Source organism: Canis lupus, chromosome 9 (genome assembly GCF_048164855.1).
Source record: "Canis lupus baileyi chromosome 9, mCanLup2.hap1, whole genome shotgun sequence".
NCBI classification, from domain to species: domain Eukaryota; kingdom Metazoa; phylum Chordata; class Mammalia; order Carnivora; family Canidae; genus Canis; species Canis lupus.
In genome coordinates this window covers 34,421,407-34,439,205 of record NC_132846.1, presented here as the reverse complement: position 1 = coordinate 34,439,205, position 17,799 = coordinate 34,421,407, and the positions used below count along the sequence as shown (strand labels likewise).

The following is a 17,799-nucleotide window of genomic DNA, read 5'->3' as shown; positions in this document are numbered from 1 at the left end:
TATACTGTAACTTGGTACTGAGCTTTCTCACACTGAGGAGTTCACTTAATGTTGTCTCACAGTTATTTTCAGAAAGACAAGAGTTATAAAGACCTTCTAGAGGTCAGTGACTGAGTCTTATTTACGTATTATTCACATATCTAATACATGAGACTTGTCTGGGTTTTTTGTTTTTTATTTTTTTTACTACATATGCTATTCTCTCAGCAATTGAGAATGCTTATAATTACAGAGTAAATTCTGGCCTGCTTGCTAGTTGATAAGTTAATAAGATATCTGGTATCTAAGCTCCAGTGACTCTGCTTTATATCCTATTAAAATCCCAATGATGATCTTCTAAGTCAGAAGACTTCTCTAAGAAACCTATCCCTTATATTTGTAAAAATCTTTTCTTTTTTATTCATGTTTGTGAGTAATATGCTTATGGCAGCATTATTTTAGGTGTGAAAATAGGATTAGTTCACTCTAACACTTTAGGCACATTTGCCTATAATGAGGTTCTGAAAAGACAACTATCTCTGTGTGCAATGACTTCAGAGGAAGGAATGGTCTTGGAGCAGGGAAGGTGTAACCAGTGATAGTCTTCTATCTGGATAATTGGTATTTTCATTGTTTTGTCATATCTTATGATGCAATAGTCACGTATTAACTATTGTCTTAATTATTATTGTCTTAACTATTGTCTTTGTTCTCTTTTGAACAATGAAAGGACACATTTAAGTTTTTTAGAAGAAAAAACTCCTCATTAAATCAATTAAAATAACCAACAGCAATTTTGAAGTACTAGCCTAAAGCAACTTCCTGAAGGAGAAAAGTTCCTCCCTAATTCTAATAGCTAGACATTTTTTCTCTTGTTGGCCAGATTTAGGGGGCAATCCTAGCTGTGTACCTACCTGAAAGGTAACTGTGGGAATGAAGATGTTAATAATGGAGAGATGCTTTAAGTCTCTTGATTCAACAGGATGTCATGTCATGTGCCATAGGCACACATACTGAATAATTTAAATATTCGTGTTGTTTTATTTTACATGCCATGTGGCTCTTAATCCCACTAATCCTATCTATTATACATAAAGTCTTGAATATGAGTGTCCTTAACTTTGTTTTATCCTAGATGAAAGAATGGGGATACATCACATTTGAGATTTATAGAATTTAATCAAAGGATGAATATTAGTATATTGTTTTACCACCTATAATCCTAGAACACTGTGAGATTCCCAGGTAAAGTGCTTTAATTAACAATTTGATTCTTCCCTTTGAATTTGAGGGAGTGACAGTCTGTTAAAGAACAGACTTTGAGAACCCTGGTTGGCAGTCCCAATTGTAGGCATAGATTTTATTTGTATGGCTGAGGCCTCAGGGGTATAAGGAACCAGAGAGGCCTATGGTCAAGTGGTCACTATTTCCATTACTCTCAACATCATACTTCCACAACCTGCTGAGGGCATGGACAGGCTGATTCTCATATCTCCACTTGAGTAGGTGAGAGGTGCTGGAGAAAATCATAAATTCCTATATATTAAAGCCACTGAAAATTCTCGGCCTCCAATTTAGTTATGCCCTCAGTGATCAGTACTCTAGAGTTGTTTTTATCAGTTTTCCAGGCTAGCTTCATCTAATAGCAACTATCTTTGACCACTGCTTCACACTCTATTCAGGCAGGCCTCCACTTCACTAGGAAAAATGAACTATTCCAAAGGTGTACTCCCTCCACTCCCATCCTCCCACGTCAATAAATGAATCTATACCTGAACTTATCCATATCTCTTCCCCACCCCCAAAATTAGAGGTTAGAAGATGGCCCAATTCTTCAAGACTAATACCTCCCTCTGCTTGTTAGCTTGATGCCACCTCTTTCAGTCTCCTTTGATACATGTCCCATCATTGTTCTCTCTTCTGAATTTTCAAACTATCTTTTGCTGCCTATTGCTTCAAAATTTATAAAAGCACTCCATCTGGAGACTCCCACTACCTTTCTCTCTCTCCTTTCCATCACAGTGAAACTGCTAATCTGTGATAGGTAGCCACTGTCTCCACTCAGATGCAGGTTTGCTCTGTAGCCAATCAGTTGGCTTTTACCTCAACTCTTCCCCTAATACCTCCCTGGCAAAAGTCACCCATTATGTCCCAAAGGCTAGACCCATTAGATTCTTCAACACTCATGTCACTTTATTTTCCCATGACATTTGATCCTGCTATGCTCTTCTGAAACTCTTAGCATTTATTGTGGGCCTACCATATATTGAGTTATGTTATAAGCAATAGCCCATTTTAATTCTCACAATAACCCTATGAAATATGCAGCTATAAGCCAGACCAGAATTGGGTCACCAGCCTATTCCTCAGTCAGTCACTAGAAACCCAGTCACTGGGTTTACTCTTTTATCCATGAGACCTATTTGAGGCTAAGAGTAAGATGAGCTTCTCCTGATATGTATTACTGGGATTGGTGGGACGGAGGGTGGGGGGTAGAATAGGAAGAAATGTCTATAATAAAATTGAGGTTCAAATCCTGGCTGTGCTACTTATTAGCTATGTGATCTTGGACAACTTAATGTCTCTGAGCTTCAGATGCTCTTACTGAATGTGGATAATACTACATACCTCATGGGGTTTAGGAAAGGTTAAATGAATTAATATACGTAAAGTGTTTAGCCTAGTACAAGCACATGGTGTGCCCTCAGTACATGTTAGCCAGTCTCCTATCCCACCTATCTATCCTCAACATTTCTGCCACCGCTTTCCTCATAAAATGCAAACCGACTATGTCCATCTTCTGCTTAAACTTCTTCAATGACTCCCAATGCTTAATAATCAAATCTAGGTTAGGGTGCTTTGGCCCACAAATAACAGAAAACCCAACTCAATGTAGCTTTTTAAAAAGTAAGGAACTGAACTAGATCATGTAAAAGACTATCAAAGGTAGGGTGAAGGTGGGGGCTAATTGGTTCAATGATGTTATTTGAGAACCCAGGTTTCTTTCTCCCGCCATTCATAGAGTCAGCTCCATCCTAAAGCTGTTTCCTTCATAGTTGTAATATGGTTGCTATAAGTGTTTAGGGCTATGTATTTCTTGATTCATGCCCATTAAGAAGAAGAGAGAGGCTTTCAGCAACTCACAAAGAGTTGTACTTTCCCAGAAGCCTCTAGCAAACCTCTCTTGGTGTGTCCTTTATCAGAATTGGTCATGTGCTATTCTGGAGTCAGTCCCTGGAGAGAAATTAAGTTTGCCCCTACTTAGGCTACCTGGAACTAAGGATGAGTGAGTTTCTTTGGAGGCCTATGTGTTTTGGGGGAAGCATGTATCATAAGCAAAATTGAGTTTCTGTTACAAAGAATGGGGAATGGATGCTAGGAAGGCCATGTTCTATGTTCATTGCATAGACAAGGCCCTCTTGATGATCTTATCATGAAGTACAAGTTATTTCTTGCCATTTGCAATTTTAATTCAAAGTATTTATTTATTTTTTAAACATTTTTTAAAAATTTTTATTTATTTATGATAGTCACAGAGAGAGAGAGAGAGAGGTAGAGACACAGGCAGAGGGAGAAGCAGGCTCCATGCACCGGGACCCCGATGTGGGATTCGATCCCGGGTCTCCAGGATCGCGCCCAGGGCCAAAGGCAGGCGCCAAACTGCTGCACCACCCAGGGATCCCTAATTCAAAGTATTTAATTAATAATTATTTATATATGAGTGAGTGAACTTTGAATTGAACTACTACTTGTAGTACCCAAAATGTGCAAGATGATTTTCTGATCTTTATATCTGTGCTCATCCTGCTACTGGTCCTTGAAATCATTACCTTCACTATTCTTAATCTCTCTCTCTTTCTCTCTCTCTCTCTCTCTCACACACACACACACACAGCCTTACTTTCTCAACACTTGCAAAACTGACTTCTCCCTGCTCTGTGAGTGCTTTGGATTTCTGTGACCAAACTTATTCATGACTTCTTTGCCCTTCTGTGGCTTCTTCTAGACTAGAAGACCCTTAAGGCTGGGAGTTGTGTCTTATCCTCTTATTATTGGTAGATGCATAATACATGATTCTGAATGCATGAATAAAAGATTGATCTTCCTCTTTACCTTTTCAGATTGTAGATGTCTCTTTTGGTGTAAATGTCTTTAAACAAGCTTATTTATATAAGACTTCTCATCACTAGAAGTGCTAAGAAAAGTATCTTCAAGGGTCTTAAGAATCTGGTAGTATCGGGGATCCCTGGGTAGCTCAGCAGTTAAGCGCTGAGGCCCAGGGCGTGATTCTGGAGTCCCACGTCAGGCTCTCTGCATGGAGCCTGCTTCTCTGTCTCTCTCTGTCTCTCTCTGTCTCTCTCTGTCTCTCTCTCTTTCTGTATCTCTCATGAATAAATAAATAAATAAAATCTTAAAAAAAAAGAATCTAGTAGTATCTTCTAGGGTCTTTTGCTTATGGTTCTTCTGCTTGAAATAAGTACTTACAGGAATGGCTAGGGGTGTATACTTGACTTTCTCAAATTGGTCCTAAGTTGGAAGCAGGTACAAAAATTGGACAAGATATCAGTCATTAATCAAGTCCTAGCCATCGGGGTCAGTTGTCACAGAAGTTAGTTTGGATTCCCAAATTTTTACTAGAGGTAGCAGTCTGACTTCCTGCAAGTCCAACTCAAAATAGTCTGGCTTTGCTGGGTTGTTCGTTATAGATAAAGGGTTGGTGGGCAGGTTGCTGCAGGTTGTGGGTCAGAGCTCAATTTTTTTTTTAGGATTAAAATTTTTTTTAATTTATTTTTGAAAGACAGAGAGCATGCAAGTGCATGCACACACAAGCAGTGGGGAGGGGCAGAGGGAGAGGGAGAGCAGATTCAGCAGAGAGCCCAAGGTTAGGTGATCCCAGGACCCCAGGATCATGACCTAAACCAAAGGCAACCACTTAACTGCGCCCCCAGAGCTCTGTTTTTATATGTCTGAGACGCCTCTGTTGCCTAGTATAGTCAGTATCTCAGGGCCGAAGTCAGGAATGTGGAAGAGGGCCCAAGTGAGAGTTTCAAGGTGCTAGAAATATTCTAAATCTATTTTTGATCTGAGTGCTGATTATTACATGAGTGTATACTTTTTGTGAAAATTTATTGAGCTGCGAACTTACGGTTTATATGTGATATTTAAATATAAAATTTAATTTTTAACAAAGAATTTCATAAAAGTAAAAAAAAAAACCACAGAGGCATTTTTTATTATTAAAATGGATGCTACACACACATGGCTGACTGAATTGTTTGAGCTGTAGGTCTCAAGAAAGCCTGCAAGAAAGGCTTTATTGAAGAGATACTTTCATCTCTAGGGACCTGAGTCTGAAAACCAGTCCAGGGAAAGTAAATTATCTTGTAGACTTTGTTTGAATATTGCATTAAAATATAAGCTATGCAAAATATTACTTTCTTTCTGAGTGGGAAAATATAGAAACAACCAAGACATTAAAAAGCTAGGTTTAGAAAGCACAAAAAGGGAGTAGTGCTAAGAATAGTGATGTAGTGCTCATTGGGAATGTGTAGGTCTCCAGTCCTAGTAATTTCGCTTTATTATTCATTTTATTATGTGTACAAAACTGTAAAAACTAAAATGCAACTACAGTGAAGAAATAAAAAGAATATGATAGCCAAGATATTTGTTACATTTTTATACTGCAATGGAAGTCATCTATAAACTCACAGCTGCTTCTCAGAGTTCTCATAGGAGAAACCTTTGAAGTTCAGGGAGTCGTTAATGGTTCCTTTGATCTTCTTAGTTTTTTTGCACTTCAGGGAGCTTTGGAGGAGGGCAATTTTGCTTATCACTGGACCTATTGTTAAGCAAAAAAAACAAACAGAAAAAAGCAACTTCCTAGATCTATTGAGATAGGTGGTGCAGGTGAGGGACTTTCCCAGACTCTGTCTGAACTGCTGCTTGTAGCCTGTTTCAAGAAGTAATTCTGCCCAAATTAGCCTCTACCCTAATCAACTTCGAGTACTTATATGGTTAGTTAATTGCATCCTTGGAGCCCATCCTTTAGCCTTTTTTTTTTTTTTTTAAATGTCATCTCATTTGTGCTTGGCAAAATAATATATGCATTACTTTACTTTCCAAACCATTTCATGAAACATTCTTTAATTGTTTTCCCTTGAGAAATATGAAAAACTCTGAACATGAGGATATCTGAGAAGTCCAATTCAAAATGATTATAGTTCTGTAGTGTCTTCTAGTAGCATCTGCATTAAAGGTCATTGCCTTAGTAAATCTATTAAGTATAAAATATTTGCATTATTAAGTCTATTCAGTAAAATATTTTTAAGTATATATGCACTGTATGAAAAATATTCATGCCTAGCCTTTAGTCTTTTAAAACAAGAATAGGAGATAAGGGAATCAAGGATTGTTGCCCAACTACAGGGGAGAAGAGCAGCTCCTGTGCTACAGCAGCTGAGGGGCCCTACCCACAATTTAAATCCTACCCACCCTCACCTGCACTCTTATTAAAGATTTTTTGTTGTTTTTGTTGTTGTTGTTGTTTTTATTAAAGATTTTTTGATGGCTTTGGTATTTTAACCAAAGTAATACATGCTCATTCTGAAGAGAAATGCTAAAAAGTATAAGGAAGAAAAGTATTTTATATGTGATGACTCTCAGAAATCATCACAATAAATGTTTTGATGCATTTTTTTCTTCCAATATTTTTATTATGTAAATATATGATATGTCCTTTTAATATGTGGGGGAGATTAGTTTGTTCTGTATATGTAGTTTGTATATTTTTACAAAAAAATTGATGTTATTTTCTTATGTCTTTAAGGATTATAATTATTTTATGAATCTTAATTGATTTACTCCCCTATTGTTGGATGAAAACATCTTTTTTTTAAGGATTAGAAATAATTGGTTAATATATCAGAGCACCTCCTTTCCCCCCCACAAGGGGCTTGAAAAATTAATTTGAAAAATCTCTTGAAGTATATACACACATGCATGTGTATCTGTTAATTGAGAATAGGATTCAGAACTTCAGTGCCAAATGAAGAACTCACAGTGTCTCCAGGACTGCCATCATCACATGTATCATCTTTATATTAACATGTACTTTTGGTCAATCAGAGTACATCTTTAGAGAGAAAGTTTTGGGGAAGTTGAATATAATCAAGCTATCTCACTTAATTCATCCATTTATTCATGTATTCAGTAAACACCTGTTGCTCCCCCGTTAGGCATTGTAGGTATCAAGATGAAGGGCAGACTCAGCCCTTGCCTCACAGAGCCTACAGTTCACATGTGGACCATCAAACCAGAGAATTTAATAACACACAGAAAGAGCTATGAAAGGGAAAGTAGTGATTATGGATAGGTGCATGTAGAAGGGGCAGCTGTATTTTCCTAATGAAGGCAACATTTACCCAGAGACTTGAAGAGTAAGCAGGAGTTAACTAAAGGAGAGACAGGATAGGTAAAGCCTGGGGAAGATCAGAATGCCTGGAGGGTGGAGTGAGGAAGCAGAAGAGGAAGCTGGATATGTTTAGCCAAAGCCAGATCATAAAGGACCTTGTCTCAGCCCCCATAAATTAGAGTTTATCTCTAGAGGTACTGGGAATCCGTGGAAGGTTTGTTCTTTGAAAAGATCACTCTCTCTGCCGTCTGAAAAAATGGATGGCAATAGGAGATAAGGGAATCCATACTTGTTGCCCAACTACAGGGGGGAAGAGCAGCTCCTGCGCTACAGTGCAGCTGAGGGACCCTAGGAGATGGCTGGACCTGAAATTCTGTAACCATCCTTTTCATTCAGCCATTCATTGCATGTAGCTTTTTTTTCTTTTTAAGATTTTATAGGACTGAGAGAGAGCAAGCAAGCACGCGAGCACAGGCAGGGGGCAGGGGCGGCAGGCAGAGGGAGAAGTAGGCTCCCTACTGATCAGGGAGCCCAATGAGGGGGTTGATTCCAGGACCCTGAGATTGTGACCTGAGCTGAAGGCAGACACTTAACTGGCTGGGCCACCCAGGCACCTCACATTTAGCTTTCTACCCTTTTAAACCAACCTAGCATATATTAAGCTCCAAATAAATGGTTGTTGCTTTGTTTGCTCTTTAATGTGTTTGGAGAAGGAATCCACCATCTAATTCAACTTTTCTCTTCTTCCAAAGAATAAAGTATTGAGAGAGAAAGTCTCTATCCCTAAGGAACTACCCCACTTTTTTTCCTAATCTAAGGGCTTCTCCACCTTCCTACAGGGCTTCTCCACCTTCCAACTATCCTAAGCCAGTTGCGGAAGTCTTAATTTCCTTTACAAAAGCTTTCTAAGGGGCAGCCCCAGTGGCTCAGCGGTTTAGCCCCGCCTTTGGCCCAGGGCGTGATCCTGCAGTAATCCTGCAAACCCAGGATGGAGTCCCAGGTTGGGCTCCCTGCATGGAGCCTGCTTCTCCCTCTGCCTGTGTCTCTGCCTCTCTGTGTGTCTCTCATGAATAACAAACAAAAACTTTCTAAGTTTGCACAGAAAGCCACCGAATTCCTGATCTGTATAAAAAGGACAATACCTCAATTTTGCTGTTCTGCTGATATTGGTAACATGCAGCTTTCCCCCATTGTAACAGTAATACAAGTTCAACATAAAAACATGGAAAACACAGACAAGTAAAAAATAGAGAGGTACTCACCATAGTGCCATCCCCAAATGACAACCACTATTCATATTTTGAGTCATTTTATTTTAGTCTTTGTTTATAGTTTGAGGAGAATTGCTTTTAGATCATTGTGATACACACCCACACATACACGCATATATATATATCCTGAGTTTTTTTTTAAAGATTTTATTTATTTATTCATGAGAGACACAGAAAGAGAGAGAGGCAGAGACACAGTCAGAGGGAGAAGTCGGCTCCGTGCAGGGAGGCTGACATGGGACTCCAGGTCTCCAGGATCAGGCCCTGGACTGAAGGCGGCGCTAAACCACTGAGCCGCCCGGGCTGCCCATATCCTGAATTTTTTAAACTTAACATCATAACGTAGAAAAGTTATTTAAAATATTGCATTAAAATTTTAATTGTCATAAGAATTCCACTGCATGTATTCCAATCGAATTCAACACACAGCCACCTTTATGTTGTGACCACTGTTTGCTCTATAAATAATGCTATGATGAATCTTTTGGACATAAAGTTTTAGGGGTACTTAGGATTGTGCTTTTGAGATAAATTCCTAGAAGTGAACCTAATATGGATTTTTTAAAGGCTTTTAGCATATACTGCCAATTTGACTTACAAAAAAGAGTATACAAAATTTACATTTCAACATATGAAAATACTTGTTCTATTTAGACAACATTAAAGAGAAATCTTTGCTAATTTAATAGACAAGGAAAATGTTTTCAAAGTAACTTAAAATGTTAGTAGTGGTTTTATATAACAACAATAACTAAGTAAGCTAAAGGGAGAAACTGACTGCTAGATTATTGAGCCAGACTCATACAATCAGACAAGTTGGCTGCATCTTCCATAACTTGGTAATGTGAGTAATAACTATCAGGGTTTTAGTATTCCTTGACATAATTCTAAATTTTTGTTTATGTATTTACTTCTGGTTGACTCTGTTTCTTTGTAACTTTAGGCCACAGTATTTTATAATTAAGTCAGAGATTTGAAGGACTAGGTGTACATAAACCATGGCACTAACATTAACTACTGATCAGTATGGTTGTGAATATAAGGCTTTGAAGCCTTTAGCAGTGAGTTAATTTTATTTTAGATAATTTATTTTTCAATGTTTCAAGTTTTTATTTAAATTCCAGTTATTTAACATATTGTGTAATATCGACTTCAGGAGTGGAATTTTGTAATTTATCACTTACATGTAACACCCAGTGCTCATCACAAGTGCCCTCCTTAATACCCACCACCTGTATAGCCCATTCCCCACCCTCATCCCTCCATCAACCCTGTTTGTTCTCTATAGTTAAGAGTCTGTTTTATAGTTTGCCTCTCTCTTTTTCCCCCCATGTTCATCTGTTTTGTTTCTTAAATTCCACATATAAGTGAAATCATATGGTATTTGTCCTACTCTGAGTGACTTATTTTACTTAGCATAATACACTCTAGCTCTATGTTGTTGAGTGGGCTAATTTTAGATGGAAAAGTTAAAAGCTGAATATTAAATTGATAAAAATAATAATAACTTAACTAGAGAAAACACAAGAGGGCAATCTTGCACAACAATAAAATATGTTTGCATAAGGTAAAAAAATAATTCAATATTTTTAATCAAGTGTAATTTTTCAATAGACATTTACAGTCTTGTCAGTATGTGTTATCTTTTTATTAACAGTGACAGAAGAGTGACTTTGCATGGAAATTTAGTGCCAACATCCACACAATGAATTTTGCATGTATCTGAATTATATTTTTTAATCCTGGAAAGAAGTGAATCTATTTTCCATATAGCTTGGTTCAGTTTATAGAAAAGCAAGGATATGGATCCACTAGAGAAAAGACACCAAAAATAAAATATTTTTTTTCCTCCTGGATTCATGAGGAATATTTTTTAATGGAAATAATTTCATTTTTTTCTGACTAGGGATATGTGATCCATTAAATTTCAATGGAAGAGACTATTTCTTTTTTAAAGATCTTATTTATTTGAGAGAGAGAGTGAGTAAGTGAGAGAGAGCACACAAGCAGGGGGAGCAGCAGAGGGAGAGAGAGAAGCAGGCTCCTCACTGAGCAGGGAGCCCAATGATGCTGCGATGATGTGAGGCTCAATCCCAGGACTCTGAGATCATGACCTGAGCTGAAGGCAGACATTTAACCGATTGAGCCACCGAGGTGCTCTGAAAGAGACTATTTTTTTTTAAATAAAAAAAATTAATTAATTGCTAAAGGAAGAGCATGTTCTAATGATTAAATCAGAAAACATATATGGTCTTTTACATCCTTTAACTTCCTGATACTTAAATAGGACTGTAATTTTGATTAACTGACCAGGCCCTAAAAATAAAGAGCTTGAGAAAATGGGAGGTTTAAGGCAATTGCCTGTACCCTTGTATGTGCAAATTCTCACACATCTTTATTTCTTCTACAAAGCCATTACAGAGATAGTATCTGTGTGGTTATACTTCCGATACCCCCATGGCCCTCTGCTACCTCAAACTAATTTGGAGTTTAGAGTGCCAAACAGGATAAAAAGAGAACAAGAGAGAGAGAGAGAGAAAGAGAGAGAAAGGGGTAGGTGTTTTTCTGATCATATTGGTGGGAGCAAGCCCTAATTCTGTGATCAAGTACTTGGTACTTAGAAAAGCAATATGACATAGTAGTTAATCATACGGAGTTTAAATCCTCTGTTTTGGCCACATACTAGCTGTGTTATTTTAGGCAAGTTCTTAACCTCTTTATGCCTTATTTTCTTTATATGTGTAATGCAGTTATAATTATTCACATCTCATGAGGTTTGTTCTCTCTCTTTTATATTAAACAAATATATAAATACTTAGAGTGTCTGGTACAAACTAAACTTTACATTGCTATTATGTAAGGGAGCCTAATGGAAGTAAACCCAGATATCAGAACTTGAAATACAAGCAGTAACCCTATTGAACATACTGAACCAAAAAGAAAAAAATTTTAGTTTATAACCAATTTTCAAGCTAAGCTTGGCTAAGTGTTTTTCTACAGTTCCTAGGGGGAAGAATCAGAAATTAGCAACAATAACTTACTAAATGCTGTAAGAGTTTTATTCACATTAACCATGTAGAAAGCCATACCTGCTTCTTTCTCTAATGTGAGAAATGGCTAGTTATTCTAAAGTGTTTAATGCTCATAAAACTCTCAATTAAAGAGCCCCTAAGGTCCCATGTCATTACTCACAGGATCTGAACTGATGAGTGTGCTTTGAATGATGGAGTTAGGATACAGGTTTTCTGAGAGGGTAAATGTGATAAGCAGCACCTTCTAGAAAGAGCTGCTTTAACAAAGCTTATTTCTTCCATGTACTACGTGGCTTGTAGTGCAAGATAGTTCAACTGGGGCATTTTCATATTCAGAAACCAGTCTCTCTTCAGGCAACCCTGAAATTGGAAACCCAAGATACATGAGTTCTGTTTCAGCCACTGCCATTGCTACATTCTGAGAACAGGTAAATGATTCTCCATGGTTCTGTTTGTTGTTTGAGTGAATTCCTGATCCCCATTATAGTGGTTTCCAAGATGTTTGAAATATCAAAAAGTTAAATGAATCATTTGAAAAATCATTAACAATATAGTACTTTTGCTTTGCATTATTCCATCTATATTTTAGTTTCCACTTTAGGTAGAGTGGTTAAAATCTTGAGATTTCTTGCTAGGGAGAAATAATTACAGTAATCTTAAGTGCTTGTGCACATTTCTACAGAGATCATTTAAGAATATCAATGAAAATTTCTATCGTATCCCTGTGGTGTTTTAGCATTTCTGAGTGCCACTGGGGTTTAAAAGGTACCCAGTGTGCTAGGAAGATTTCACTAGGGAAAGCTGCCTGATTGACTTTATTATAAGGTAAGTTTATCTTGGTGACTTACCTGAAGTTATAGCTTTAACTGTCCGAGTTCTGGCATTTAATTCCCAGATTCTGGTCTGAGTGTATTAGACCAACCAAGTTTTTTAAGAGACTGATTATAAATGCAGTGAGCACTGCCTTCAGCTCAGGGTGTGATCCTGGAGACCCGGGATTGAGTCCCACATCGGGCTCCCTGCATGGAGCCTGCTTCTCCCTCTGCCTTTCTCTCTCTGAGTCTGTCATGAATAAATAAATAAAATCTTTAAAAAAAAAAAAAAAAGAAATAAAAATTCCCTTCTACACTAAGTATTTTCACCACTTTTTAACTCCCTTGTAGTTGTTTTATTCTATCATCCAAAGTATTTTCTGCATGTAAGTAATACTGTATTGTCATCATCATTATAATAAATTCTTGGATTACTTTCACTGTTTCACTGTCCCATTTATATTGAGGGTTTATTGTACCTAGTATTAGCCTATACGAACATGGATTACAGGAGAGTATGGTAGGATAGTGCTGTTCACAGTGTAATAATTTTGTGTGATTCTTTTAAAAAAATTTTATTTAAATTCAGATAATTAGTATATAGTGTATTATTAGTTTCAGCAGTAGAATGTAGTGATTCATTTAGCTTTGGAGTTGCATATAAAACCCAGTGCTCATTGCTTCAAGTGCCCTCCCTAATGCCCATCACCCAGTGGCTCCATCCCTCCCCCCGGCCCCCCTGCCCAGCAACCCTCAGTTTGTTTTCTATAGTTAAAATTCTCTCATGGTTTGCCTCCCTCTCTGTTTTTAACTTATTTTATTTTTCCTTCCCCTCCCCCAATTTGTCTTTCTCTGACTGATTTATTTTGCTTAGCATAATAATCCATGTCATTGCAAATGGCAAGATTTTATTCTTTTTGATGGCTGAGTAATATTTCAGTGTGTGTGTGTCTGTGTGTGTGTGTGTGCATACACCACATCTTCTTTATCCATTTATCTGTTGATGGACATCTGGGCTCTTTCCATATTTTGGCTATGGTGGACATTGTTACTCTAAACATTGGTGTGTATTTCTACTGAGCTTTCATTCTTAGCATGTCAATACTGTCAGATGGAATTGCACATTTTCACCCAGTTTTGTGCCTTTAAGAGATGACACGGGCTCCTGTTGACCTCAAGGCTGCCTGAATTAGGTCAAGATCTACAAAGAAACCACAAGACCAAAGATGGTCCTTATAGTATGCGAAAACCTTTTTTACAGAATAACTGAAAACATATGCCAACCCTTTTTCTTCTAACACCTACTTGGTCCTGTGGAAATACAGAAATATTTTAATCACCACAAAACATGCTTATATATTGGGGGCAGGACAGGCCTGCTTTGACTTATAAGAAACCTCCCCCCCACAAATTCTTAAGTTTCAAATTCTTAGCTAACCCTCTTTAAAAAATTACTTTATGATTTAAAAGGATCATGAGAAAACACACCATTATTCTTGAAATAATGGAAATTATTTAGAGATCTTTTATTATTTAAAGTCATCAAATAATACATTTTCACTTAAAAATCCAACAAGAATGGCAGAAAGAGAACAAATATCAAAGTTTTCCACTTCACTCCATTGCAGACAATGCCTCTCTTCTGAAATAACCAATGTTAACAAGTCTGCCTTTTGTCTATCTAGTACATATACATAAAATAAATAATAAATCAATTAATCTATGTTATGACTACAATAAGAACAGGAGCACATTGTTCTATGACGGTGTTTCATACATTTGCTAAAATATGAAGGAAAGAAAAATAGATTATTATTCAGATTTGATTCGTAAATATTACCTTTGTTTCTTTATCCCTGTGGTAAGTATAAACAAAAGAAGAAATTTAAAGTGGAAAAATATCTGGTTTATGTGTGTTCCCCTTTTGCACTGCAAACCCCTTCAGGCTAGGAACGGTCTTCCTGATCTGTGTAGCCTTGGAACCTGATGCAGTGCTTGGAACTAATAAGTCCTCATGAAACACTTGGTAAGTATTGCTGGCTCAGCTGGGCAGTATTGACTATCTTGAACTGGTAAAATGTGGTCCGAAGATGGGCACTTCAGGCTACCGTACATTGCTAACACAGTGATGTTCTCTATACATAGTATGTGAACCTGGCCTGTTTACGACACCACTAACCTTCATGTGGTGAAGGTCACAAGCTACTACCTGCTTTGAGAATTCAAGAGTCCAAAGATATGAACCATGCACAGATAGTCTTTTTCTCCCAGCATCCCCTAAATTCAGGAGTAGAGGTGACATTCCTCTATGTCAGATTTCTAAAATGCCCACCATGAGCTTCAGAGAATCTCAGAATCCTAGACGATTTTCATAAATAAGAGTTTGGAAGGGCCTTTTAGATTTATGTATAGCAGTCTTAATCTGCTAAATATTTTAATAGCCTTTTTTAAAAGATTATTTTATTTATTCATAGGAGACACACACAGAGAGAAAGGCAGAGAGAGAAGCAGGCTCCATGCAGGGAGCCTGGTGTGGAACTCGATCCCAAGTCTCCAGGATCAGGCCCTGGGCTGAAGGCAGCACTAAACCACTGAGCCACCTGGGCTCCCCTATTTTAATAGTCTTAATCTGCAAAATATCGAGCAGAGGAGCAGTTGTGTTCCAAGACAGTGTGCTACAGCAGAGGTGGAACTGCCACATTGTATAAATGTGGATTAAAACACAAGAATAAACAGAAATATAGGTGCAGTTAATTATTTCATACTTTTGCCCAAAACTTCATTTATTCCTTTAATTTCAGTATTTCAAAGTTAATATTGTGAAGTTTACTCCATAAAAATGGTTTTTAAATTTATAATGATGAATATTTTAGCAAGTTCCTCATCTTGGATCCATTGCTAATTGAGTGGCTTTGGTCAAGAAATCACTTGACCCCATATTATTGGTTTAGATTAGTCAAAAATAATCTGTTTCCGCTTGCATGACTTTAACCTTTAATCTTTTGGTTTTGGTTTTGTGCAGCACTTTGTTAGGAGGACATTAAGGCTATGTCTCAACTCGACCAGAAGGTGCCACAATGAGTCAGCACTATCCGTCATAGGCACGCAGAAGAGGAGGGGAATATACGTGTGATCATATGTGCAGGTGCCGGTTTTTGTTTATTCTGGTCTCTTTTTTAAAAAAAAGATTTTATTTACTTATTTGAGAGAGAGAGAGAGAGTACAAAAGTGGAAGGGAGAGGCAGAGAGAGAGGGAGAAGCAGGCTCCTTTGCTGAGCAGGGAGCCTGATGCAGGACTCCATCCCAGAACCCCAGGATCATGACCTGAGCTGAAGGTAAACACTTAACTATCTGAGCCAACCAGGTGCCCCTGTTTATTCTGTGCTAAATGAATTTTAAGGGTTTTTCAATTCTAAAAGTCTAATTCTGTTTATAAACATGGCAATATGTTAATGATATACTATCAGTAAAAAATTATCACTATGTATAAGTCCTTTCTTTGTATACATATTTTAGCATAGAATAAATTCAGAAAGATGCTCATCAGATTATTACTTGATAATCTCTAGGTGGTAGAAATAAGGATATTTATGTATTTTTGTCTTTATTTTCATTTTTTGAAAAAGATTTTTAAAATTTACTTGAGAATGAGAGAGATAGGGCAGGAGAGACTGTACAAGTAGGGCAAAGGGCAGAGGGAGAGGGAAGGAGAGAACCCCAAGCAGACTCCCCATGAGAGCAGAGCCCTCTTATGGCTTGATCCCATGACCCTGAGATCATGACTCCAGCCCAAATCAAGAATTGGATACTCAAGTGACTGAGCCACCCAGGTGTCTTTATTTTTTTAATTATTCTTCAATGATTATATTTTGCTTTTGTAATAAACTTGGGAAACATTTTTTTAATGTCTGATTTCCAAAACAGGTACTTAAGTACTTTTGCAAATTATAAATTTTAATAGGTATAAAATTATAATCAAATCATGTTAGATGAATCATTTATTATAATAAGCAAAATGAGTCTAATAGATATCACCAAATATTTTATGTACATATTGAAAACTAGTATCTATGAAAACATTTATTAAATTTTAAATTGAAATAATTATACATGCTTCTAGTAAAATTTCCAATAGTCCAAAGAAAGTACAGAGGAGCCCCTGGGTGGGGCTTAAGTGGCTGACTAGTGGTTTTGGCTCAAGTCATGGTCTCACAGTCCTGCAATCAAGCCCCACCTCTGGTTCCTGCTCAGTAGGGAGTCTGCTTGAGGTTCTCCCTCTTCCTCAACCCCTCCCCCTCCTCTAAATAAATAAATAAATAAATAAATAAATAAATAAAATCTTTTTAAAAAAGAAAGTACAGGGCAGCCCTGATGGCCCAACAGTTTGGTGCCACCTTCAGCCTGGGGCATGATCCTGGAGACCTGGGATTGAGTCCTGTGTCAGGCTCCCTGCATGGAGCCTGCTTCTCCCTCTGCCTGTGTCTCTGCCTCCCTCTCTCTGTCATGAATAAATAAATAAAATCTTTTTTAAAAAGTACAGAATAAAAAATAATCTTCCTCTCATCTGAGACTTCCAGTATTCCTCCCAATGGCAATGACAATTACTAGTTTCTTGAGTATTGTTATGAAATCACCATATGATATATAAGCATATATATATATTTATATATTCTTGTCCCAAATAGAAGCATACAAATATAGCATCGTATATTTTCATTTGCTTTCTCTTGATAATATGTTTTAGAGATCATTTCCTATCAGCATGGGTAGTTCTATTCCATTTTTCCCTATGGACTGCATAATATTATGTTTGAGGATGAATCTTAATTTGTTCACTTAGTCTTCTGTTCATCAACACTTGTTTCCATTTTTTTTTTTTTAGCTATTTCAAACAATGCTTTCTTGAATAAAATGAGTAGAATACTCACTTGTATGAGTATTCCAGAGGACAAATTGCTGGAAGCAGAAGTGTTAGGTCAAAGGCATGTGCATTAAAAACATTGATATTTTTCAAATTACTCTCAAAAGATGTTTCACTTATACGTCCTCACTTGTATGAGAATGCTAGTCTTATTAAATCAATGCCAACAATTATTTATAGGTGGAAATAGTAACTTGTTTTAATTGCTCTTGCTTTAATTAGGAATAATGTGATCTTTCTGCATTTTCATACCTTATTCTGAGAATTGCCTGTTAATTTTCCTTTCCTCAGTGTTACATTGCATTTTTTCTAAAAGCTCTTCCAGAAATGGTTAATGAGTGAACAGATGATAATAAAACATTATCTCAAAGTA

General features: G+C 37.1%; 1 long non-coding RNA gene across 2 annotated transcripts in view; it reads left to right on the top strand.

Annotated features, from left to right (window-relative positions):
- LOC140640012 (uncharacterized) overlaps positions 1–17,799 on the top strand; it is a 20,555-nt gene extending 2,756 nt beyond the window's left edge. The window contains exons 3-5 of one of the 2 annotated variants that reach the window (XR_012036669.1): positions 14,451–14,531; positions 15,528–15,650; positions 17,388–17,799. This is a non-coding gene — a long non-coding RNA (uncharacterized lncRNA). Of the gene's footprint in view, positions 1–14,450; positions 14,532–15,527 lie in introns of both variants that reach the window. The other variant, XR_012036668.1, reaches the window with a different exon arrangement.